Source organism: Lissotriton helveticus, chromosome 7 (genome assembly GCF_964261635.1).
Source record: "Lissotriton helveticus chromosome 7, aLisHel1.1, whole genome shotgun sequence".
Classification (NCBI taxonomy): domain Eukaryota; kingdom Metazoa; phylum Chordata; class Amphibia; order Caudata; family Salamandridae; genus Lissotriton; species Lissotriton helveticus.
The window spans coordinates 1,248,412,011-1,248,438,308 of NC_136068.1; the positions used below are offsets into that span (position 1 = coordinate 1,248,412,011).

The 26,298-nt window shown below is 46.7% G+C and overlaps 1 long non-coding RNA gene across 1 annotated transcript; it reads left to right on the plus strand.

The window, feature by feature from the left end:
• The first annotated feature begins 24,415 nt into the window (after window positions 1-24,415).
• Window positions 24,416-26,040, plus strand: LOC144767316 (uncharacterized). The gene is made up of 3 exons (XR_013598144.1): window positions 24,416-24,516; window positions 25,412-25,497; window positions 25,837-26,040. It is a non-coding gene; the product is annotated as an uncharacterized LOC144767316 (long non-coding RNA).
• The last annotated feature ends 258 nt before the right edge of the window (window positions 26,041-26,298 follow it).

Consider the following 26,298-nt stretch of genomic DNA (forward strand, 5'->3'; position numbering starts at 1 on the left):
ATGGGCCAATGTTGTGGGGAGGTGTCCAAAGCACTCGGCCAAATGACCACTGCCGTTGAACTGATGCAGTCTAGTACTGGTGAGCACTGCAATGTTACAGGGGAAGAGGGTAGTGAGGTATCCAGCCTAAGCAGCAGCTCTGCACAAGTCAGCACTGGCAGGAGGGGCAGTACCCGTAGACCAACACCTCCCGCTGCATCCAGGAATGAAGATGCAGATGCAGGTGAAAGACGTTTAGGTGTGAGAGGGAGGAAACGCTAAACATAATCAGAATCGTGGAATCCTTAATGGTGACGTGACCATGTCCAAGACATTCTTTGTGACTGAATATAAAGTCCTTTGTATGTCTCATTTGTCCTGTAGTGCATGCAGTAAATGTGCTAATGGCCACCATCTATGTTTAAATAAACACCCCTACCGCTTCACGTGCTAATAAATACTTTTCATTTCCTGAAATTAAGTGTTGTGTCTCATCTTTACATACCTCAGAAATAATGCTGGGTGATGTCTGTACGTTTTCTTCGCCCCTCCGCTGAACTGGCCAAATGGGCCCGGCGTGGGTGTGCTGGGGGCTGGTTGTCCTCAGTGCCGGATTCCTCAATGGGGATACCTCTCCTAGTTGCTATATTGTGCAACATTGCACATGCCGCCACTATCCTACAGCATGTGTCCGGCTGGTACAGCATTGCTCCTCCAGTTTTATGCAGGATGCGGAAGCGACTCTTGTGCAATCCAAATGTTCGTTCGATGACATTACGTGTCCTGATGTGGGCTGCGTTGTACCTCTGTTGTTGTGGGCTGGCTGGGTTCAAGTATGGAGTCATGATGAAATCCCTCACAGCGTATGCACTGTCACCTACAGGGTTACAAGCAAAGTGTTAGTGTCAGGTATACATTGCCATTTCATACATCAGTGATGAGTATATGTATGAAATTTACCTAGCAGGTGTCCTTCGCTAAAATCGCCCCTGAGCAGACGTGTGTGTATGCCACTATGCCGAAAGATGAATGAATCGTGTGTGCTCCCAGGGCATTGTGCTACGAGGTCGTTAATGATGTTTGCACACTGCTTGTACATTTATTGAGTGATACGCTTTCCGGTTACGAAAGATATACTCATTTTCTGCTGGGGGACATATGGCTACATGGGTGTAATCTACGCATCCGATCACGTGTGGAAACTGGGCAACTTGGTAGAAGTCCAGTTTAGTTTGGATCAATTCCTGTTGGGTTGTGGGGAAGGTGATGTGGTTGTGGATCAGAGCCATCATGGCGGCCAGGAAGGATTTGAAGAACCGCGAAAGGGAGCTTTGTGATACCCCTCCAGCTTCTGCCACTACATCCTGGAAACTACCTGACGCAAGCAGGTGCAGGCAACATAGCACCTGGACATGAGTTGGGATGGCCTGGGTCCTAAGTGACTGGCGCTGCGTTAGTGGGTCCAATTCATCTATTAAGTAGTGAATCATTGCAGCATTCAGCCTATACTTATCATATATTTGTTTAACAGTTTGTCCCAACAAAGTGATGCGCAGGCGGAAGATTCTCTCCTGGATTCTCCTTCTGGGCTGGCCTGCTGCAAGGATCCTCCTCCTCCTCGCAAACACGTAGAGTGCTGCCATTGTGAAAGGCCACTATGGCCTCATGGGTCAGTTTAAATAGCCTTCTGATGATTTGCAGGTGAGTAAGAATTTTGTATTTTTACCACCTGATTGTGATTCACCTTAATCTGCACTTGCTCAATAGCGAATTTTGATGAAATCGCTATTAGCGATTTTTCATGCATTGTATTGCAATTTATTTTTTGCGATTCCTTATTTGTTATCGCATTTTTGATTTTGCACTAATATGGAATCGCAAAATCTCTTTTCCCTAATTTAGCGATTCGGTATTTTGCGAGATTGTTCTTTTTGGTTGATGCATTGGAAAATGCTAAAAGAGCTCGCAAATAGCTAATCGCTGTTTTTGTGAGCACGTTTTGGTTTGATGCATCTGGCTGTAAGTCTTGCGGATGAGGTAATCACACCTCCCTGCGACAGGAAATCTAGTGTCCTACCTTCTCCTGCTCGAGCTCAGCTCAGCAGCAGGAGGGCAGAATTGTGTCTGTTGTCGGCAGCAGTACTAGCTTGCTGGCAGACACTTGAAGACTTTTACTGAGAATACTGGGGTCTTTCCAGAGAAGCCCCTCCAGTGCACAGAATCATACCTACAACACCGGTAAAGGTGTTGGGATATTATTCCAACATGTTTGATATCAAACATACCCAGGTTCGACACAGCCACTACATAGTTAACCATGGCGTAGTGGCGGATGGCCAGTATATGTATCAAAATGGCTGGCAGTACTTACAAGCCTGGAGAATTGACTCTTATGCAGGGGCACCCTCACACTTATAACCCAGCACCCTCCTTCAAGATTGAAAGACTTGCCTTATGAGTGACTTATAGGTTTTAAATGTAGTGACCTCAGATGTAAGAAAACGTATATCTGTCAGAAGTGGTTCTAGCACCAACTTACACAGGCTGCAATGGCAGGCCTGTAGTCACAGTCTGAGTGGTCTCTCATTGGTGCCACAATACATGCTGCAGCACATGGGAGACCCCTGGTGTACCTATTCCCTGGGTACCATATACAAGGGACTTACAAGGATACACCAGTAGCCAATCTGGAGTGTACCTACGTACTCACCATGTTCAATTTAGGGAGAACGCACAGAGACTGGGGTCCTGATTAGCAGGATCCCAGTCAGACTAGTCAAAAAAACATACTGACAAAAGCAAAAAGTGGGGGTAACAATGAAAGCAGATCCTATTTCCCTACACAACACCCCCCAACCGAAAGGAGATGAAACTACCCTTGCCCAGTTGAGTCTTCATTTTCCAAGTGGAAATATCTGGAGAGTGCATCAGCATTCGTATGGTTACTCCCACGTCTATGTTTCACAGAAAAGTCCATACCCTGTAGGGAAACGGACCACCTCGAAAGTTTGGGGTTTTCGCACTTCATTCTCCTTTAACCATATGAGGGGCTTATGGTCTGTCTGAATAATGAAGTGGGTACCAAAACAGTTATTGCCTCAATGTCTTCAAGGCCCAGACCTCAGCAAATGCCTCCCTTCTCAATAGCTGCCAACGCTTCTCCCTGGGGGTCAACCTTCTGCTTATAAAAGCTGCTGGTTGGTCATGTCCAACTGCATTTAGTTGTGATTGAACTGCACCTACCCCTATTTCAGACACATCTGTCTGGACAATAAAGGTTTTGGAGTAATCAGGAGTTTGCAGAATGGGAGCAGTGCACATGACTTGCTTCAGTTCATCAAATGCCTTTTGACAGCTAACTGTGCACTGAACTTCTTAGGCGTTCTTTTGGAGGTAAGATAATTAAGGGGTGTACTATGGATCCATGGCCCTTAACAAACCTCCTGTACTACCCAGTCAGGCCCAAGAAAGCTCTGAACTGAGTCTGGGTAGTGGGAGCAACCCAGTCCATTCTGGCCTAGATTTTGCACTCTAATGGTTGAACCTGGCCACCACCTATAAGGCGGCCCAAGTTCACAAACTTGCTCTGCCCTATCTCGCACTTTAGGTCCTTGATAGTGAGGCCTACCTTCTGCAGGCCTCCAGACCATTCCTGAGGTAGACCATGTGATCCTCCCAGGTGGAGCTAAAGACAGAAATATCATGTAGATATGCTGAACTTTAGGCTTCCAGACCTGTGAGAACTTTGTTCATCAACCTCTGAAATGTGTTGGGTGCATTTTCCAAGCCAAAAGACCTCACAATGCCCATCAGGGTTGAAATTCCTGTTTTTGGTTTGAAATCCTGACAGTCTGAATTGCCAGTAACCAGCTGTCAGGTCTAATGAACTGAGATACTTGGCAGATATGAGAATATCAATTAGCTGATCTGCCCTAGAAATGTGATGGGCATCAATCCTAGTGACTACATTGAGACCTTTATAGTTTACACAAAACCTCAACTCTCTCTTATCATCTTGGGTGTGAGGTTTAGGCACAAGGACTACAGGATTAGCCCATGGGCTAGCCGAGGGGTTCAATGACTTCCAACTCCAGCATCTCTTGGACCTCAGTCATGATGCAGTCTCTGACATGGTCAGGCTGTCTGTAGATTTTACTCTTAACAGGCAGACTGTCACCTGTGTCCACTTCATGAGTACACCAGGTAGTTTGACTGGGAGTCAGATAGAATAAGTTGGGAAACTGATTGAGGACTTGCCTACAACCAGCTTGCTGCTGGTCAGTGAGGATGCCTGCCAGGGCTACTCCATCAACTGACCCATCAACAGGGTCCAGAGATAGGAGATCAGGGAGGAGGGCACTCACTTTTTCCTATCCCTCATCAGTTGCCATGTGCAAGCTTATGTCAGCCCGGTCAATAAGAGGCTTTAAGCGGTTCACATGAAGGCCTCTGTGAGGACTTCTTGGAGTGGTTATTTCAACCAACTAGGTGACCTCACCTTTCCCTTCAAGGATAGTGTGGGGGTCACTGTACTGATCTTGGAGAGTTGCTGGGGCTACAGGCTCTAACACCAACACTTTCTGCCCTAGCTGGTAAACAGTCAGTACAGCCTTTTGGTCATGCCAAGCTTTCTGAAGCTCTTGGCTGGCCTCAAGGTTTTTGCTGGCCTTCTTCATGTATTCGGAAAATATGTGAAAACAGGCGAAGGACATAGTCCACAATGTCCTGTTTGGGAGGTTTGAGAGGCTGCTCTCAGCCCTCATTACCAGACATAATGGACCCTTAACTTGAGGTCCAAATGGGCTGTAACCCACTCCCTTCTGAGGAACTTCTCTGTAGGCAAAGAGAAGGGAGGGTAGTAAGACCTCCCATTTAGCCTGAGCTTTTCTGGGAGTCCCATGATCATACCTTCGAGAGTCTTGTTGAACCTTTCCACAAGCCCATTGGACTGTGGATGGTAGGGTATGGAACACTTGTAGTTTACATAACATTCGTTCCACATTGCAGTTATGTAACTAGACATGAAGTTTATACCTCTGTCTGACAAGACAAACTTAGCAAATCCCAATCTGGAAAAAAAACTCCCAAAAGGACCCTAGCCACCACAGGAGCTGTAGTGGTCCTAAGGGAAATAGCTTCTGGATACCTCATGGCATGGTTCACTAGTGTGCAACTATGTCCAGATGCTGTTGGGGGATTTAAGGGACCAACAATGCTTATCCCTACCCTCTCAAAGGGAACTCTAACCACTGGAAGAGGAATTAAGGGGGCATTTATAGTGCCACCTTACTTACCACTGGCTTGGCAAGTGACAAAGGAGTGACACAACTCCTTAGTGTCTTCAGAAATGTGGGGTTAGTGACAGTGAGGCACAAGCCTGCCTCAAGTCTTGCTTTGCCGAAGATGTCCTACAAGGGGCATGTCATGTGCAAGGGACATAAGAAAACTCCTGAATTTTTGAGGTATAACCAACCTCCTTGTGGCACCAGGCTTGGGATCTCTACACTCTTTGAACAGAAGCCCATCTTCCTAATAGATCTTATGGGACCCACTGACAATCCCTGCTCCTCAGCAGCAGCTTGCTGTCTGAGCTGTTCAAGAGAGGGGCAGGATTTCTGCTCCAGACTGAAGTCTGCCCTAGAAGGGCCTCCTGCCCCCAAGAACTCTGCTGTGTCAGACCCAAGTTCCTCTAGGACAGTTCCTTCACAGGCTAAGGCCATTTCCCTCAGGAAACAGACCCTCACTGGGAGTTTGAGAAGAGGATAATGTCTTACGCGTTCTGCACCTTCTCTTAGGAGCTATCTGGTCCTTTTCTTCGGCATCCAGAGCTCCCTCAGTGCCTAACTGTGTGGCCTGAGCCCTAGTAACAGCAAATGTACTGGCATAGATTCCCATCATCTCTGCATGTGTCCTGAACTCCACTTCAGACCAGGCTGAGGTTTCTAAATTATTGCTCAACATACAGTCCACAGGTAGGTCTGGGCAAACCACAATTCTTTTAGGTCCAGGTACCCCTCCCCAGCTGAAATTTGCAACTGCCAAGGAATGATCAGTCCTGACATAGCTTGCATTTTTCACTTTGTAAAGTTGACCAAGTATGATCTGATCAGGAGGCACAAGTTTCTCTGTCAACACAGTGACACTGACTCCTGTGTCCCTGTATGTCACAGCTTCCTGACCATTGATCAGAGGGTGTTGCATAAACTTTCCCAAGTTAGTGAGACTTACAAGCAAAGAGGCAAGCTCCATGCCACCGTTACAGACAAGGACAGCCTGAGTGGGAGTTCTGACTAAGCCAGAACCTACTTCAGAACCCAAGGTTAACCCTACTAATCCCTTGGGGGCATTACTACTATGTGTGCTGGTACTAGGGGTCCTAGTTGCCTATGGGGCAGTAGTTGTAGTTTCCTTGTAGGTAGCTTTAGAGCAATTGGCATCCCTTGATCTATGGCCTTTCTCCTTGCACAGGTAATGCCAATGTGTCTTGCCAGAGGAAGACGAGGTTTGAGACCCAATCCCAAAGGAAGATTTTGTGGACCTTGTGAAGACTCTTTTGTCTTTACCTTTCTCCTCACCCTTCTCTTGGGCCTTGAAAGAATCTTGCTTCTCCTGATCACCACCACCATTGTTTTTTGCTTGACCCTGGTGCAGACCCATTTGTGTGCCTTCGTTCCGAATTCTTGGGGAGAGGTTAGATCAGAATCCACCAGGTACTAGTGCTGCTGCTGATTTGGAGAGTTATCAAGGATGTGCTCCCTCATCAACAAATTGTATAATCCCTCATAGTCATGCACATTACTTTCATAAAGCCACCCTGCTAGAGCCTTAATAGCACTATTTACAAAATCAACCCAGTACTGGGTGTGTGCCTTCTGTACCCCCCTAATCTTAACCCTGTATTGCTCAGTGGTTAAACCAAATCCCTCTATGAGGGCACTCTTCAAGACCGTGTAGTTATCAGCATGTTCCTCTTACACAGTAAGACGTTTGTCTTTACATTTGTTAGCAAAGGAGAGCCACAGGATAGCTGCCCACTACCCTTCAGGGACCTTCTGTACTTTACAGGCCCTCTCTAAGGCAGTAATGCATTTATGGATATAATACCCCTCCTGGTAAGGAGGGACTATCCTGCTCAGGTTCCTAGTATTAAAGGACTGTTCCCTGATCCTAGGCTCGCTTGTGCTACCATAATGGGACTCTAGTTCCAAATTCTTCCTAACCTTTTGTACTTCTAGGGTCTCCTTATCAAGGTCTGACAGCTCCTTCTTGAGCCTGAGCTCTGCTCTCTCAAGTTTGAGTAAGTGGTATTAACTTTCTAAGGATTCCTCCCTCTTGCTAGTGATGGAAGTTCCAATGGAAGTGTTAGAGGCATTCAAATGGATTGTGGAAGACCTAGACCTCCCCTTGACTCTTTTCACTCTCCCAGGAGGAATAGAGAGGGACCTACCTCTAGGGACTCCTCTGCATCATCTGTACTATTCCATGGGGAACAGAGTTCCCCAGTGTGTAGTCATGAGACGCCTCCTGGTCATCTCAGATTTGTGGTCACTAGGGAGAGCCACCCCTGACCCTCTTCTTGAACCCCACCCATACCTAAGTCAACTTGCCCTTCTGACCCTTCAGGATTCTGAATGTCATACTGCATCTCTAGAAGTTGCTCTTTGTTAGGGTTACTACCTGTCTTTAGCCTTCTGGGTGCAGCTAAGGTCCTGAGTTCTTGTACCTAGAGGGCTAGGCCCCACTGGCCTCCCCAACTAAATACATGGTAACTAGGTGTAGTTCCCAAAGTCATCCCGCAGCAGATCTTCAATGCTGTCAAAGTCATTGGGTAAGCCCAACAAGAAACACAAGCAGTCCAAGCTGGACTCAACTCCTCCCTGCCACTCTCAAAATCCAGAAAAGGAGTGAGGTTATCCATATGCCTACCAATCTAGATCCCAATACCCATCTGAGCCAGTTCTAACCCTGGATGTACCCTGAGTTTTCAGGTCTGTCTGTGATGTTGCAGCAGGTTGAGGTATTGTAAAAAGCAATGTTGTGGATCTTCTGTACTTTACCAGTTAATGTTAATGTTAATGTTAGGCTGAATTTATAGAGCGCACTGACACCGGAGGTTTCCTGGCGCTGAGGTTGGAATTGAGGTAGAACTGAGAGCTAATGGGAGTTCGAGAAGAGCCAGGTCTTTAGGCTCTTTCTAAAGCTCAGCAAGGTGTCAGAGGTTTTGATGTGTAGGGGAATGGAGTTCCACAGCTTGGGCGCCAGGAAACTAAATCTCCGACCACCCTGTTTTTTTAACTTGATCGCTGGAACGGTGAGAAGGTGAAGATGGGCAGAGCGGAGATTGCGAATGGGGCAGTGTGGGTTAATGAGGGATTTCAGAAAGGCCGGGCATTTGGTATGCCGGGCTTTATAGATTAGGCATCCAATTTTGAAGGCAGCCCTTTGTTCGATGGGCAGCCAGTGCAGCTTGGCCAGGAGGGGTCTAGCCGATTGCCATTTGGGGACTTTACAAATGAGTCTTGCTGCCTGGTTCTGCACCATCTGGAGGCGGTGCAGCAGGGACCTGGATAGGCCCCAGAAGAGGGAGTTGGAGAAGTCGAGGCGGGAAAGGACGAGGGAAATGACGATTTGAACCAAGGCCTCGTGGGAAAGCAGGTGAGAGATCTTTCGGATTTTACGTAGCTGGAACATGCTAGCAGAGATGATAGCTCCGACGTGGGTTTTGAGAGTGAGGTCCCTGTCAATGGTGACACCCAGGCTTTTTACTGCACTCGACGGAATAGGGGCAGTGCCCAGCTCAGCTGGCCAGAATTGAGGTCCCCAGTGTGCTGAGCTGGTACCAGGCAGGATAAGTTCCGTTTTTTCCGGATTTAATTTAAGCTGGTTAGAAATCATCCATTGTTGGATGTGCAGCATTACTGCCTGGAAGTTAGATGCGGCATCCGGGGTGTCTAAGGGAAAGATGATCTGCATATCATCTGCGTAGTTGAGAACAGTGCAGTTCCAGTTACTGAGTGAATGAATTAGCGGGCGGAGGTATAAATTAAAAAGGAGGGGTGAAAGGGAGGATCCCTGGGGGACTCCACAGGTGGTGGATACCTGGGTCGCAGTGAAGGGGCCTAGATGGACAGTTTGCACTCTGCCAGAAAGGAAGGACTTGATCCAATCCTGTGCAGGGCCCTGGATGCCTGCTTGTCCGACACGGTGGAGAAGAATGTCATGGTCCACCGTGTCGAACGCGGCCGAGAGATCCAAAAGGACAAGTGCCTGTGGGGACCCTCTGTCAGCATTCCCCCGAAGAGTATCGATGACTTTTAAGATAACTGCCTCGGTAGAATGTGCTGGCCTAAAGCCTGCCTGGTTAGGTACCAGGAAGTCAGAGCTTTCTATAAATGCCGATAGACAAGTAGTCACATGGGCCTCCAACAGTTTGGAAGAATAGGGTAAAAGGGAGATAGGCCTGTAATTAGCAGGATTGGCAGGGTCGGCTCCGGCTTTTTTTAGGAGGGGAACCAATATGGCCTGTTTAAACGCAGAGGGGACCGTGCCAGTACTTAGGGAGGTGTTCAGGAGGGGGAGTATGCTGTCAGGTAGAGCTGAGAAAACTGCCCTGAGGACCGGGGGGGGACAACAGTCCTTGGGAGAACCTGATTTAATACGGGTTGTGAGCTCAGTAAGGGTACTGGGAGTAATAGCTGGGAACTGAGTGAAGGTATAGGGATTGAAAGGGGAGGAGTCCGAGGGAGTAAAGGGAGTGGAGGGGGAGATGGCGTTCTTGATGTCAACGATTTTCTGAATAAAATAAGTATTGAGCGCATTGCAAGTGTCTTGGGTTGGAGCCTGGGAGGGGAGGATTCTTTGATCAGAGGAGAAATCATTCATGATTTTAAAGATTTCTTTGGATTTATTAGAGGCTGAGTTGATTCTTTCAGAGATATGTGAGGTCTTAGCTTTAATGATGGCACTTTTATATTCATAACGGGCCTTCACATACTCAGCACGGTCCTCCGTGGAGTAACCCCGTCTCCATTTGCGTTCAAGCTGGCGTAGTTTCAATTTTTGCATTTTAAGTTCCTCAGAGAGCCAGCGATGGGAATTGCCACACCTTGTGTGAGCAAATCTAGTGAGAGGGGCAAATTTGTCACTGGCCGCTTGCAGCCAGGTGGTAATTACACCTTCCATAGAGTCGATACCGGATGCTAGGTTGATGGTGGGACAGGTGTTACCTGCAAAGTCGAGAAACCCCTGGGAATCATAAGAGTTCCATTTGCGACATTGTCCGCCAGGAAGGGTAGGGGCCTTAATGCTCCCTGTAATGGTAATTCGGTCATGCCAGGCATGCCAGTTCGGTCTGGCATGCCTCTGGGCCCCAAAGGCCTCCAGGAGCCTCCGTTTGGACTTCCACCAGTTGGCCAGCCCTATGTGGCCCCTCCTTTGGTTTAGGCAACGGTGTAGGAAAGTAGAATCTGCTTTCATGGTTACCTCTACATTTTGCTGGTATCAGTATGTTTTTTTGACTAGTCTGATTCGGATCCTGCTAATCTGGACCCAGTCACTGTGCCTTCCCCCTAAATTGATTATGGTTAGTTATTCTGTACCTCCACAATTTGCTACTGGTGAACCCCTGTAAGTCCCTAGTATATGATACTAAGGTACCCAGGGCACAGGTACACCAGGGGTCTCTCTAGGGCTGCATCATGTATTGTGCCACCTATGGGAGTCCACTTCAACTGTGACTACAGGTCTGTCATTGCAGTCTGTGTGAGTTGATGTTTGCACCTCTCACAACAGATATAGGTTTCCTTATATCTGAAGTCACTGCACTTAAAAACAATGTCATCCCTATTGCAGGCTCTTCAATCCTGACAGCAGAAGCTTGGTTATAAATGTGAGGGTGCCCTTGCATGAGCAGGGCACCCCTACAAACCCCGAAGTCACTTTTCCAGGCTTTGTAAGAGCGGTCAGCCCTTTTAATACATATAGTGGAAATCAGTCATTATGAGATGTCTAACTATATGGGGGCTGCACCAAACTCGGTCATGTTTGGTATCAAGCATGTTAAAATGATACCCCAACACCAATTCCAGTGTTGGTAGTATGATCCTATGTACTGGGGGGCTCGCTTGGTGTACCCTCTGTACTCCCGGGAACAGCCTTCCAGGGTCTGACAAAGAGCTAGTGCTGCCACCGATCCCAGATGCAATTCTGTCTTCCTGCTGCTGAGCTAAGCACAAGTGGGTCAAGGTAGAACAATAGGTTTCCTGTCACAGGGAGCTGTAACCACCTCCCAGACAGGACTTTGTATATCAGGTTGGGGTACTAGCCAGCGACATTAGATTGCTTTGAAGGGCATATTTGGTGCAGCCCTTGCATACTTCAGTTTGAGCCAGTCCAGGGAGCCCATAGCTCCTGCTTTGGCATGTAACTGAACAAAGGACATGGGAGTATCATCCCCTCTGTCCAGAACCTCCTCTGGTAGGGACTCTTGAGTTGTTACAACCCCTTCCTTAGGGCACTTCAGGACTTACCTGTGGGTGGGTCTTCAGATTCGTTGTGAGACACTTAAGGTACTTAGGGGCTTACCTGTGGGTGGGTCCTAGATTCGGCATGGGACAAGACTCAAGCCTGAAACTACATCTCTCTTCGACTACCTGGACACTTGGACTTCGTTGGACTTCGACTGGAACTGAGACTGCACTAAGGAAGACTCCGGCTGTTCCTAGTCTCTTTGTTCTTCAACTCTTTTTCGTCGTCTGTGTCTGTGCCTCTTCCAAGTTCTTCAACAGACCTGTTTGAATCAAGGACACCCAAAGTAATTTCCCTTGGAGTGAAGGAGTCACTCCCCAGCATTTGCATGAAAATCAATGAAGCCTAGCAGTCTGCTGCTTCTCTCATCCTATGGACTTCCTGAGGCTCAGCAACATAGGTGGTGGTTCTGCAACTCCCGGTATGCCTGACCTGTCCTCTCTCCAATTTTGAGGCAATATCCCTTGTCGGAACTGCTGGGACCGAACCCCTGGCCACCGCATCAACTTGCCATTACCAAGGCTTATTGTCTCTGCACTCCAGAGATCATTGGGTTACAAGAAGCTCTAGCCTCTAGCATTTCTTCCTTTCAAGATCAGCGTCCTCACCGCATCCTCTTCACCATGGGTCTTCATTCTTGGTGAGCTGCTTGAGGTCCTCTTGCGACTCCTGTGCTTTGGCCTGTGGGTCCTCCTGAGAGTTTTCTACTGCTTCAGTGGGCTACCCTGCTTGCTTGAGGCCTGTTGTGACTTCCCTGATGTTGGTGAGTTCCTTGGACCTTGCCGGTCCCAACATTGTTCTTTCTTCATTCTCCACGCCACTTGCTGCCACCAAGGATTGTTGGTGCTCCTGCTGGATACTGAGCACCTAGTCATCGACGTCTGACATTGGACAGTTAATGCACGGCTAGTGATCTTCCTCAGCAGCTCTTGGTCCTCACATCTGTAGCAACAAGGTCACAGTCGACTCTTCTGAACCTCCTGACATTGGTGGGCGTTGTGTCTTTGTGCCTCCTGGTCACGTCCGAGTGGCATAGACTCTGTCTCCTCTGCTTGCAGGTTCTTTACTTCCAGAATACACCCTTGGATTCCACTGGCCTCCATCCTGAACTATTCCAGAGGCATTTTCTTCTAAGTCTTTCATTGTCATCTACAACGTCTCTTCACCCTATGCACCTGGCTTCCCTGGTGTAGGTAACCCGGTTCCTGGGGCATCCATGGGTGGAGTGGCTCTCCAACCTTCCGTCCTACAAGGGAATTCTTCAGGGTCCTCTGGCTAGGTCCCTTCTTCTGCAAAACTGCAACCACGACTACTCCGTTAACTTCCATTGGTCAAGTGGTTGTGTTTCCACTCTGCCCCTCTCCATGGGGTTCTTGGATACTTACCATGGGTGGTTCATTATGTCTCTGGCTCATCTGGGTCTACTGGTCCAAGTGCCATCCTCCTTTAAAGGTGGCATTCCACTTTCGTAGTTTATGGTTTGGTCTCCCTCATGGAGACCACTGTATTTTGTGCTACTTACCTGATTGCATTTGATTAAGTCTTGTGCATTGTGTTTATATCTCCAGTTAGGAGAAATACAAATGTGTTAGTGAGATTTGTGTAATAAATAGAAGTATTTTACAGTGTGTGGTTCTTTTTCATAACTTACGCTACTGATTAAACTCATAAAACAAGCTGCTTAACACTTAAACCTGAAGGCTTCTCTCCACATCTACCACTTTGAGTGCTTTCTATGGTTATCAAAGGCCACTAACATCACCATAAGGGTTGCCTGAATTAGTGCAAGGTGCATCACTTAAATAAGTGTGCACCATATACAAAGCCAGCCTCCTACATTGGTGTGCAACTGCTGGGATTTAAGCCTGCACTGTTTTACCATTTAGTCTAGGTGAATGTTACATGAAACACCTTCACTAGCTCGTCACATATAATACTTTTGTGATTTAGTATGGTCTACTGACCTTTTTAGATTGGTAGGTAAGGGTCTAGCACAACTCTTTCTCCAATCTTTGTAAGTTTAGTTTCACTAGGGTAGGTAGGTGCTACTTCTAGTAACCATACCCCCAGATGCATCAAGCCCATATTCTGCGAATTCTAAATTGCGAAAAATACCGAATCGCAATTTAGAATTCACAGAATGGGATGCATCAAGAAAAGCAAGTTAAAAAAGCGAATCGCAATCGGCCGCAATTGCCGATTGCGATTTCCGCAAAATCGCATAAAATTTGCAGAATCGTCCGTTTTCCATGTAGAAATTGCAAACTCGCAATTACCGAAATCGCAAATTGCGATCTCGCTAATTGCGAGATTGCAAAAACGGGAAGTCGCATTTCGAGCACAATGATGACATCACAACCAGGAAGTAGGCAGTACCCTCCCTCATTCAGAACACAGAGCCTGAGAGTGGAAGCAGCACAGCCCAGAGCTCCACAACAGACTACCTGCAGCACCACACCAGGACACAAAGAACAACTGAAAATGTCCCAGGAAGCAGCAGGGAGCAGTGCACCAGGCAGAAAGAGGAAAATAAAATTCTCAGAGCAGGAATTGGAGTACCTCATTGAGGGAGTCTCGAAGGACAATGACCGCCTGTTTGGAAAGGAGTCCCGGAGGGTGCCTGAGGCCGACAAGAGGCGCATTTGGCTGCGCATCCGCGTTAAAGTGAACTCAGTCGGAGTGACCCAGCGCTCCATCGATGATCTAAAAAAGAGGTGGTACAACGTCAGAGGGCGTGCCAAAGAACGCATCGCTGAGGGGCTGGGGGAGCGACTTGCCACCGGAGGAGGAGACCCCACTGTTGCACCCAACACTCCACTGGAAGACCTGGTGGAGGACACCCTCAATCCTGCAGCCTGGGTGGGGGTCACCCGGCTGGACTCCTCCCGACTCACCCAACAATCCCAAGGTAAGTGCCATGCGACTGCGAACCCGTCCCCTAACAATGCCCATGACTCCAGAGCTAGCTATTTAATAACCCCAGTAATGCAGGCCATGCACACCTGAAATGCCCTATTGCATTGTGGGACCTGTAGTGTGACCACAATTCCCGGATAGCCACACACATCCAGACCTGTCAAGTGAAAGTCATTCCTAAAGCCAATCAGGGAATGTAAGCCTGCATGCATGTAGCAACATCCCATGTGCAAGATACATATCATTAATCATGCACCCATTTACATCACAGGTGCGTCTGAACAACCCAGCACAGACAGCGAGGCCCTACACATAGAGGAGAACCCTGAGGACACAGAGGGAGAGGGCCATCCTGCCCCACGACCCGGACCATCACAGCCAGCAGCAGCAGTACCACCACCTCCCCATGTGGACAGGGCCACCCCTGCAGCCACAGGAGCCCAGCAACCACCCCATGTGACACCCATGGCAGTGGTACAAGCCACACCACCCCCACCCAGGAGGCAGACACGGAGCACAGCACCTGTGCGATCTCAGTCCAGCGGACTGATGAGGCAGCAGCGCGACGTCCCAACACGCGCTGGCAGGTGGGTACTTGTCCGGAATCCTGGGCTGGCCATAGAACGCCAGATGCTTACAGTACACCAGAAGCAGGCACAGCACTTGGCAGCCATCCACCTGCAGCTGAATAAGACTGCACGAAATGTGGGCCAGCTCACAGAATGCATGCAGGTCATGACCGCAGCTGTCCGTGAGAGCAGCCAGATCCTGGTGTCCCAGCAGGATATCACCCGCCGCAGCCACCGCCAGCTGCTGACCCGCCTGTCAGCATACACGAGATCTGACCATCTCATAGCAAATGCCACCTCCCAACTTTCGCGCCGCTCTCTTGCGATGCAGATACAGATGGTGCAATGCTGCCAGGACGTTGCCAGGGCCCTTGAGCCAGTCACCACAGCTGTGCAGAGTCTGCAGGCGTCTGGCCATGGCCAAGCAAGTGGGGGGATGATGCCAGTGAGAGCACTTCGAGTCACAGCAGCCTGTCCTTGCCGCTGGTAACCCAACGCCGCCGCAGCACCAGGCCCACTGCAGCATCACAGGCCAATAGTGTTGTGGAGGACGTTGAAAGGCGACTGGGTGCGTCCGGCTGGAGGCGCCAGTGACTCAATGTACTGTACCAGCAGGGCCATGCTGATTACACAAGCACGCCCTCTTCTCTAACATGGGGCTGTATGAGGGAATACAGTTCTCATGTAAATTGGAAAAAATTGAAATACAATTATTGTGAAAGTAACAATAAGAATTTATAGTCACAAGTTAATCCGACTCATGTCATTATTTCATTTGTCATGCATGAGTGCAGTGTTGTGTGAGGGGAATGGGTGCACTAGAAACAGTTCATTGTGATATGGTTGCGGCGCCTGTGTCCTTAAGCAGGGTTCTCCCCGCGTGCATGATGCACATGTGCAGGTGGGCGGTTGTCCCCTTCCGACTCACTGCCAGAGATCTCCACAGGTATCCTCCGCTTGGTAGCAATATTGTGGAGTATTGTACACACGGCCACGATGCGGCAGCAGACCTCAGGCTGGTATTTGAGGGCCCCACCCGTCTTGTGTAGGATACAGAATCTGCTCTTTAAAAGCCCAAATGTCCGCTCAATGCAATTTCTAGTGCGAATGTGTGCAGCATTGTAACGCCGTTGCTGTGGTGTGGCAGGGTTGAGGTATGGGGTGAGGAGGTACTCATGGAGGCCGTAGGCGCTGTCACCTGAATGAAAGGAGCAGAGGGTGAGTGCCTGTTATGCGCAGCTACATGGTCTCGATGTACTGTTTGTTGGCATGTGTACTTACCTAGAAGGTGTCCTTCGCCAAAGTCTCCCCTGGCCAGATGTGTGTGCATGCCGCTGTGCCGGAATATGAAGGAATCATGCATGCTCCCCGGGTATTGTGCCACTATGTCGGTGGTGATAGTCCTTGTATTGCAGACCATCTGGATGTTCAGTGAGTGGTAGGACTTGCGGTTCCGGTACATGTATTCTGTCTCAGTGGGTGGGCAGATGTGGATGTGGGTACAGTCAATGCATCCAATTACATGGGGGAATTACGCAATGTTGTAAAATTGTAGCTTGGTTTGATTCAAGTCCTGTTGGGTGGTTGGGAATGTTATGTAATGGTGTAGCCGGGTCAGCATGACCCCCAGGAAACTCCTTAGGCAGCGGGACAGTGTGCTCTGGGACATCCCCCCTGCAACTGCAACTATCCCCTGGAAGCTTCCGGAGGCCAGGAGGTGCAGGCAGAACAAGACCTGGACATGGGTGGGCACGGCATTGGTCCTCCTCGTTGGGTGCTGCATCAGGGGGTCAAGGTCCCGGATGAGCTTGGTAATCATTGCCCCATTTATCCTGTACTTTGAGTAGATTTCCTCCTCAGTCTGGCCCAGGAGTGTGATCCGCTGGCGGAAAATTCGCTCCTGGATCCGGCGTCTGTTCCTTGCTGCAGCCTGGAGCCTTCGCCGCCTTACCACCATGTAGAGTCCTGGCATTGTGAATGTCCTCATGCTCCTACTGTGTCTCCTTAAGTCTGTTTGTTCAGACCTGCACCTGTAGCTAGTTAGAATTTTTTTTTTTTTACTTTATGGTTACCACCTGGTTTGGGTTCTCCTTAAATTGCTTCTCGCAAATAGCGATTTTCAGCTTTTTCGCTAATTGCGATTTTTCATGCATTTCATTTGCGATTATTTTGCGACTTCGCAAATGGAATCGCGGAATCATTGGGGAATCGCAATTACAGAATCGCAAAGGGGGTTCCAGCTTGATTCTGCGATTTTATTTGCGAAGTCGCAAAATATATTTTGCGATTTCGCACTTTGAATCCTTTTCTTTTCATGAATTGCGGATCAGGGAATTGCGATCGCAATAGCTGTTTCGCAGCTATTGCAATCGCAATTTGTGTTGATGAATCTACCTGCATGTCTTTAGTTGGTGAGTCTAGTGAGGCCTCACTTTCTAGATACAGTGGTCTTAAGTTCCAGCAAATCACCATAAGGGTTGCCTAGATTAGTGCAAGGTGCATTACTTAAATAAGTACTGTATACTAAGTCAGCCTCCTACAGTATACCTCGTGGGGGATCTGTCACAAATATCTGACTGTGCCAATCCCTACATGGCTTAAACCCTATCATTTTGGAAGGTTACCTAATAATATCTAGCACACTGTAAACATTTGACATTTTTAAGAAAAATGTCATTAAGGTACAAAAGAGTAGCTCTAGATCTGCTTTTGAAGATGCGAAAAGAAAGGACCTGACGTCAGAATGCATGGGTGGGTCTTATACGAGGCCCCACTCGTCCCTTTCCAGAACAGAACAGCGTGCGCAATAGTACTGCTTGGAAAGTTTCTGGATCCAATCTGACACCAGAGTAAGGCGTAATATTCACAAGGTGAGGAATCTACAATAAGAAGTATCCATCAAAATAACTTCTATCTAAGAAATGGACTGTATTGGAAGAAAGACTTTTATCCAGTTGACTGAGAGGGCCAAATTTTGCAAAAGAGTGGTTTTTAATAATAGACTTATGGCTACCTGAGAAGGTGAGCTGGCCTTAATTAGTCAGTCAACCAAATAGGGATAAATATACACAGGACAACATCTCAGACACACCACTAAACATACCCTTTCACCTTAGTAAACACCCTTGATGCTAATGAGTGGGCAAAAGGGAGTACTTTGATTTCATAATGCGTTCTGCCCTAATGTGAACCTCAAAAACTACCTATGGAATTAGACAATTTGAAAATGAAAGTAGGCATGATGAAAATGTACGAATACCACACAATTCTGCTACTGCAGTGCAAAATGAACTTGGCACAACATTTTGAACTAAGAAGGCCCAACTAGCTCCAGAGCTTTCGTCCCTAGTAAAGAAGGCACTTCATTCATTGAGAAGTTCGTATTGGAGGGTGTAAAGGAAGGATGAACAGCAAAGGGTAGAGGTCTCTCCAGAAAAATCAGACTATAACCTTAACAAACCAAATGCAGTGGCAGGATGTACTGGTTTGAAGAAATCTCCCTTCATTTCTAAAGAAAAGCAGCAAGCCAATCCCCTGCAGGTGATGGGTGAACAAATTCCCATGATGACTCAGATGGGTTTTTATTCCAGAGGGGTTGAAACTACTGATGAAGGCCTGAGAAATTGGTGGCTCTTTCCTAAACCTTTTTCTCTTTAGCTCTTAAAAAACTGCAACTGAATCCGCTGTTTCTGCATGTCAAACTGAGGCGCATATCCATTAAAGGATATTGCATGAGAAATGTCAAGGAAGTGAGGCAAGAGCTACGGTCCTGGCTCTTGCCCTACTTTGATTAGGGATGCATTCTCCATCTAAAAGGCATAACAGCCAGTTGCACCTGCACATCAGTATAACAGTAGTGCTGACCCAGGAAGAGGAGTACACTGACTGATTTGGCTCCGGCCCTACAGGCCTGTCCCAATTCTGACCTGCTCACAGTCAAACCCCGGCTTGTCCAGCAGCCATCTAGAGCCCGGAGGACCTGCACTGCCTTCATCTAAAAGACTCGGTCTCCCGTTAGCACCGGATTTGCTCAACAAAAGACTCCAACACAGAACCTGGATCTATGCGGCTCTGCGGTTCTGCACCCGATGCCCACGGCCCAAGTTCAAGTGGCCCAACACCACGAGGATGTCTCCCAGTGATCCTGACCTGAGATCTGGTTATCCCTAACCTACCTTGAGCTTCAGACTGACGCCCGCAGCCTCAACCTGAGGGGTCCCCTGACCACGACTGGAGCTGTGAAGAAGATCCGATGGGTAAAAACAGCCCTGCACCCGATACCCCACAGCATTAGGCGGCCCAGCAGATGGTGTCCAGGCATCCCCCAAGAACTCAACTTACCTCTCTTTCTGGTGGTCACCTTCAGGAAACCTCCTTGCTCGAGCCTGCAGATTTTCTTCAAAACTGGAGATCTCTATTGCAAACGACAGGGCACCCGACATCTTCTTGACATTCTGCATTCGGCTGCCTCCATGCCGCTGGTGGTCCAACACCTGTGCTGATTGTTGGCCCCTGCAGTGCTGATCTTAACCCCAGGAGCTTTGCTCACACAACCGAGTGGCCTGCTCGTAAGCAGCACCTGACCGAAGGCCTCCTTAGCCCGATTGGCTAACATTGGGCCCCTGCACTCTGCACCCTGGTGGTACGTTTTGAGTGCCTAACTGAACCTTGGGGAACCTTGGTTCTAGTCTCCAAAAGCTATACCTGCAGTTTGTTTACTTACCTGAGAACCATTATCCTTCTTTTCTCCCATACGAACCAGTGTTATGATTTATTTTCCAAAAATGTTGTGTTGAACAGACTTTTGTATTGAAAACAAAGTAACTTTTCTTTAAACCCAAAACTGTTGTACTTACCTGTATTTTGTAAGACCCATTGTGTGATATCTCGGCATATCAACCAAAGTAGTCAAAGTAACTGAGAAGTAATCAAAAGTAAATCCTATGTATTCTAAACACTTATAGAAGCAAATACAAACGTGTAACGATTCAAATTCCATTCACAATTGAATTCCCTGGTAAACTTTTCATTTAAAGGTATATTCTACGTGCCTGTGCCAAGTCCTGCTTGGTTTTACAAATACAAACTTAACTATACCTTTTTATACTTACCTAATTGGTCTGGATTCTGTCTCTGAGTATGTGAAATCAGTCCTGATTGAGTAAATACAATAAATGTTTAACACACCTTCCTGATGAGCCTAACTGTTCGACCACACTACCACAAAGAGAGATGTGATTGGTTATCTAATTTAGCCTTTGTATACCTCTGGGGATCCACTGGACTCTGTGCACACTATACCCTACTTTGGTATAGTATATACAGAGCCAGCTTCCTATACTAGGCTCCTGCCAGTTATGTATTCATTAATTCACCCCGACCAGACAGGTTTCATTCCAGGCCGTAACACCGCCCTCAATATCCATCCATTATTGTCATTGATGGTAGCAGCTTATCGTGACTGCAGTGAGGATGTGGTGTATGGCATAGACATAGAAAAAGCTTTTGATAGTCTGGAATGGAGCTTTTTATATGGAGTCATAGAACACATGCATCTGGGGGGTTATGGGCGTGGGGGTTGGCTTGGGCCAGCCTACACTATGCAAGCCCGTCGGCCAGGGTCCGGAGGGGAAGAACTATGTCAGAGCGTTATGGGGTAGAGAGGGGTAGGAGGCAGGGTTGCCCCCTGTCTCCCTTGTTCTTTGCATTGGCTTTGGAGCCCCTGGGAGCTATTTTCGGAGGATACGAATGAGAGATGTTAGCCACAACATCACTCTTTGCGCGGATGATTTTTTGATTTTTGTCAAAATGCGACGGTTGAGATGATGGGAGACAAAATAATTCTGCAAGAGAGTTGGTGCCCTATTGGGACTTAATGTTAAGTGGCAAAAGTCCAGACTGCCGGACAGATTGGGGTCCCTGCTAAGGGAGCCCCACTGCTTGCCTTACTTCGGAGTTAAGATTTACCATGTCAAGAAAGATTTGCTTGAGGGGAAGGATTGGACTTCTGGAGGATGTTGCGGCTTTCGGTCGCGGGCAGAATAGCCCTGCTGAAGATGGTGGCCCTCCCTAGACTACTCTATTTCTTTGTGACTCTGCCAATCTGGATCCTTAGGTCCCAGTTGTAGGAAGCTGGCTCTGCATATACTATACAAAAGTATGATATAGTGTGCAAAGACTCCAGGGAGTCCCCAGAGGTATAGCAGAGACTACATTTGGTAAGTACAAACAGCTCTCTTTATGGTAGGGTGGGCGAGAAGATAGGCTTATCCAGATGGTGTGTTAAGCATTTATTGTATTCACTCAATCAAGACTGATGTCACACACTCAGAGACAGAATACAGAACAATTAGGTAAGTATAAAAAAGGTATACATATGGTTTATTTTTAGAACCAAGAGGACCCGTCACAGATAAGTTAAATATGCTCTCAAATTAAAGACTTTACAAGGAGATGCAGTTGTGGTTGAATTTGCAATCGTTACAGGTTTGTATATGATTCAAAAACAGTTTAAATAACACAGTAATTACTTTTGGAATACTTTTAGATTACGTTTGGATTACATCAACTGCTCAGGGTGATATGCCTAGATACCACGCCAGTGACCTCACAATACAAGGTAAGTACGATTTTTTTAAGGTTTGCAGTTTAGTTACTTTTTCTTTCATACAAAAGTCCAACTTTTAAATAACACAGTAATTACTTTTGGAATACTTTTAGATTACTTTTGGATTACATCAACTGCTCAGGGTGATATGCCTAGATACCACACCTGGGACCTCACAATACAAGGTAAGTAAGATTTTTTAAGGTTTGCAGTTTAGTTACTTTTTCTTTCATACAAAAGTCCAACTCGACAGAACATTTTTAGGAAGAAAACTCGTAACATTGGTTCCTATGGGAGAAAAAGGATTAATGGTCCTCAGGTAAGTACACAACTTACGAGTGGGAGTTTTGGGGGATAGGACCAAGGATCCACAAGGTCTAGTTAGGCACTCAAATTACACCACCAACAGCACAGGGGCAGCCGGGTGCAGAGTGCAGGGGCCCCATGTTACCTAATGGGACTAAGGGGGGTCTTCGTCATGGGCCACGTACCAGCCCAATCAGGTGTGGGAGCAAAGCTCCTGGGGTTAACGTCCGCACTGCAGGGGCCAAAAATCAACACTGGAGCTGCATCACCAGTGGCACAGGGGCGGCCAGATATAGTGTGCCAAGGAAACATCGATGACCCTTTGGAGACTTTTGGTTCAGCAAAGATGCTGCTGACTCGGGCAGGGAGACTTCCTGAAGGTGACCACCAGCTGGAGAGGTAAGTTGGGTTATTTGCGGATGTCTGGATACCGTTGGTTAGCCACCCAAGGCAAGTGGGTAGTCGGGTGCAGGGATGTCTTTTGGCATCAGGTTCTTCATAGCAGCTCCTGTTGCGGTCGGGCAGACCCTTCAGGTTGAGGCTGCAGATGTTGTCTTAAAGCTTGAGGGAGGTCGGGGCTCACCGGATCTCAGGTCAGGATTGCTGGGGAGACAACCTTGTGGTGTTGGGCCACTAGAACTCAGGCGTGTGGTACAGAGTGGTGAAAAATTCATAGAGCCGCCTGGATCCGGATTGTGTGGGTGAGGCTTTGCTTGAGCAAATCTAGTGCTCACAGGAGACCGAGTCTTTCAGATGAGTGCAGTGCAGGTACCCCGAGCTCTGGGGGGCTACTGGCTTCTGGGCACGGCGGGGTTCCCGCTGTAGGCAGATTGAAGTCGGGACAGGCTGGTAGGGCTGGGGCCAAAGCAGTAGGTCGCCTCTTCTTCTTACGTCAGCACAGCTCTTCGGTCCTTCTTCTTTCCTCCTCGAATCTGAGGAGACAAGGTTCAGGGATGCCCCTAAATACTAAATTTCAGGGAATTAAAGGGGTGTGCAGGTAGGGACAAATGGGTTCTTTCTTTGGGGTAAGTACACCCCCCCATTATGCCATCCTCCAGTGGTAGGGAGGCATGAGCCTCTCCCAAATCGGTTGAGTACCATCATCTCGAAGATGGAGGGGACTGGAATGTGTGCTTCCCTCACCTCCCCCATCGAGGGGTGGTATTGGCAAAGGTGGATACACCGCTCCTCCTAGCTCGGTTTTCCAACCCCAAAGTAGGGATCAGAACTAGTGGAAGCCAGTTGCTGGGGGAATATATAGGGCCCGATGTAGGTCACCAAATACCGGTCGGTAACGGCCGAATTCGGCCGTTACCGACCGGTATTTGGTGATTGAGATGTAGGGGGCTATATTTTACAGATTCGGTAAATTTACCGATTAGGTAAATTTACCGAATCTGTAAAATACTGAATCGGTAATTTTACCGATTCGGAAAATTCCTGATGTAGGTAGCACTGTTTCCAGTGCTAAGGCCTTTCAGATTCAGTATTTTACCACCCAATCCAATTGGGTGGTTAAATACCGAATCCAGGTGTGCATGCACATGTGTGCATGCACACCTATGCCATGTGGCAGACAGACATGCCCTAAGGGCATGTCTGTCTGTCACATGGCACACATGCCTGTATTTGGGGTGCTAGAGGGTGTTAAAGTGACACCCCCTGCACCCTTGCTAAAATCGGTATTTACCGATTCTGTAAATACCGATTCCGTAATGCCCATTGATAGGAATCAATGGGCATTACCGAATCGGTATTTACAGAATCGGTAAATACCGAATCTTAACGATTCGGTATTTACAGAGTCTGTATTACCTACATCCCCCCACCTCTATTTTACCACTTCTTAAATACCGATTCGGTATCATTCGGTATTTAAGAAGTGGTAAAATAAAATTACCTACATCGGGCCCATTGTGTTTTGCTACTAAAATTATTTTTGTGCTACTAAAATAGTTTCTGATTTGCTGTCATTATTTGGTAATATGTAAAGTATGAAAATGAGACAAAGTAATTATTTCCTTTTCTCTTTCTTCATACACTTAATGTTTTTTTGACTCTATATCCACTCTTCTCATGAGTAAGACATAATCTCTATATTAGCAATTAACACGCCTTTTAGGCTTATGACTAATCCTTGCCCATAGGCAATCTGGACCAAAGCTTAATATTTACAATCGCGTCCCAAACGTATAGCATTATTTTAGATAGGCTAGAAGACTGTCATACGATATTTATGTATGTGCAAGCATTTTTCCCCAAATTCTACTAGGCCCATTGGATATACATTCACTTTGATTGCATTATCCTTGGGTTTAGTAACACGCGTGTTAACTTGGAAATTGAGTCTGCACCCTAAATAGGTCTGCTTACTCATTTAAGAAACATAGACACGACTACATACACAACTCCTTTTAAATATGGCCGCCATTCACGACGCATTAACATGCACTAGTTTACAAATGGAAACCGACAAGGTGACCATTTCCGGAGACACGGGTTCATTTCCGGTTTTTTATTCGGCGAGAATCATGACCGCCTCTACTACGGGAATCCCACAATGGACGTGCCGAGCCGAGTTTGAGTTGCCGATCACAGATATAAACACTAGCGGTGAGTACTGTATGGTAGATGCTGCTAGCTGTCCGTCTAGTAGACTGGGTGCTGGCCAACAGTTTGTAAATGCGGGGAAACTATGATGGATCTCCTAGGGGTCTCTTGATGTTATTCTAAATATTTATTCTGTTTATCTTTAATCCGGTCATGACAACTAAGGTGACAGGTATTTATCGAAGATAGCATTACCTCCAGACTAGTACATGGGTATGTTGTCGACTAACATCCCATAGCGTGAATAAAATACACACAATTATTCCAGACCATACTCTAATTGGTGAACTATCATATGCTTATTAGTGTTTTTAAATATAATCTTTATGAACACTATGCGTTAGACAAGGCATCGAAACGCTATTGTTTGTCTTTTTAATAATATATCGAGAGCTCACTAAAACTGAAGTCATAGGAACTGTTCTCATGGTACTAGTCTTCATTGAGTCTCTTTTAAATTTCTCTGTCTGCAGCAATTACTTTGAAGCCAAAGATAATTACCACTAGTATGGTACTGACGAGGACACTTTGGATTTGTTATTAATCTTTTATGAGACAAACCTTTTGTAGCTTTACATGTATATTTTATAATACTTTTTGAGGTTAATAATGAATTGACAGGACAATATGATCTTATCATTCATTTCTCTATTTGTTTTCTGCTTACAAGATTCTCTTCGTATTACACGTCGAGCAAAATATTTTCACAGGCAGCTCTCTTTGCTCCTCTTATTGGGACAAAAATTAGATGGACTTTCACTCTGACTAGCAAGTGAGTGTTGACATTTGGAATCAGATTACGTTTTCCGAATTAGGGCCACCAAATCAGAATCTATTTTAGTAGCAAAAAAATTATTTTAGTAGCAAGAGATTATAACACTATATATTCCTGTTACAGACTCACTGGTCGACACTGTCCATATTGGAAGACTTCGGGAACCAAATTATTGTGTAGCTTCTCGAGCCCTTTCATTTGGGCAAAAGGTCAGTGCCTGTGAACTTTGGGGCAGAAATCTATGACCAGGATGGTCATATCCTTCGTTCACAATACTAATCCATGACACTGTGTGGCAATGGGTCTATCTCGCTCTTCCGGTTAATGTTAGAATCCTTCTGAGAATCTTCTATTTTTACCTTTAGGATAATTCCTAGTCTAAAAACTTTCTACTCTAAACCACCTTCTTTTCTGGTTCTTCACATTTTTCTTTTTTCTCGTAGCCTGGATATGGTTAAAGAGATCGTAAAACACTGTAGGATATACTGAAGTAATTTTAACTTATGCGTCTATATCATGTACATGAGACTATATTATTATCTCCGCAGCTTTGGGGAAGTCACTTGGTGTGACGAAACACGTGTCGGCTGTCATGTATTCGGATCAAGATTATGAAGACACAACCATCAATCAGACTCTTTCGAATGCTATATAATTCTTAGGAGAAATAGTCCTTACTTGATCCTTTTTTGTAATCTTTGATGTCCTACTTGATTATTTGAATTAAATAATCACAGGTTTTTTTAACTCAATTCTGTTTGGTGCCAGTGATATTATAAGTTTGACAGTATAACTTGACTATGGCTGACTATAAATAGGAGATGTGACTTCTGAGTGCCAGGATATTAGTAAAAATGCATAGTCACACCTGTTCAACATTTCCTCTTAACCTTGCAGTCATTCTTTCGTACTTCAACCGGCACTTCACTACACACAATCTTTCATTCTGTGAGAAGAAGGGGTAGAAAACCAAGGTTGACTTGGTCTTAGTTCGTCTTTTTAAGTAAAAG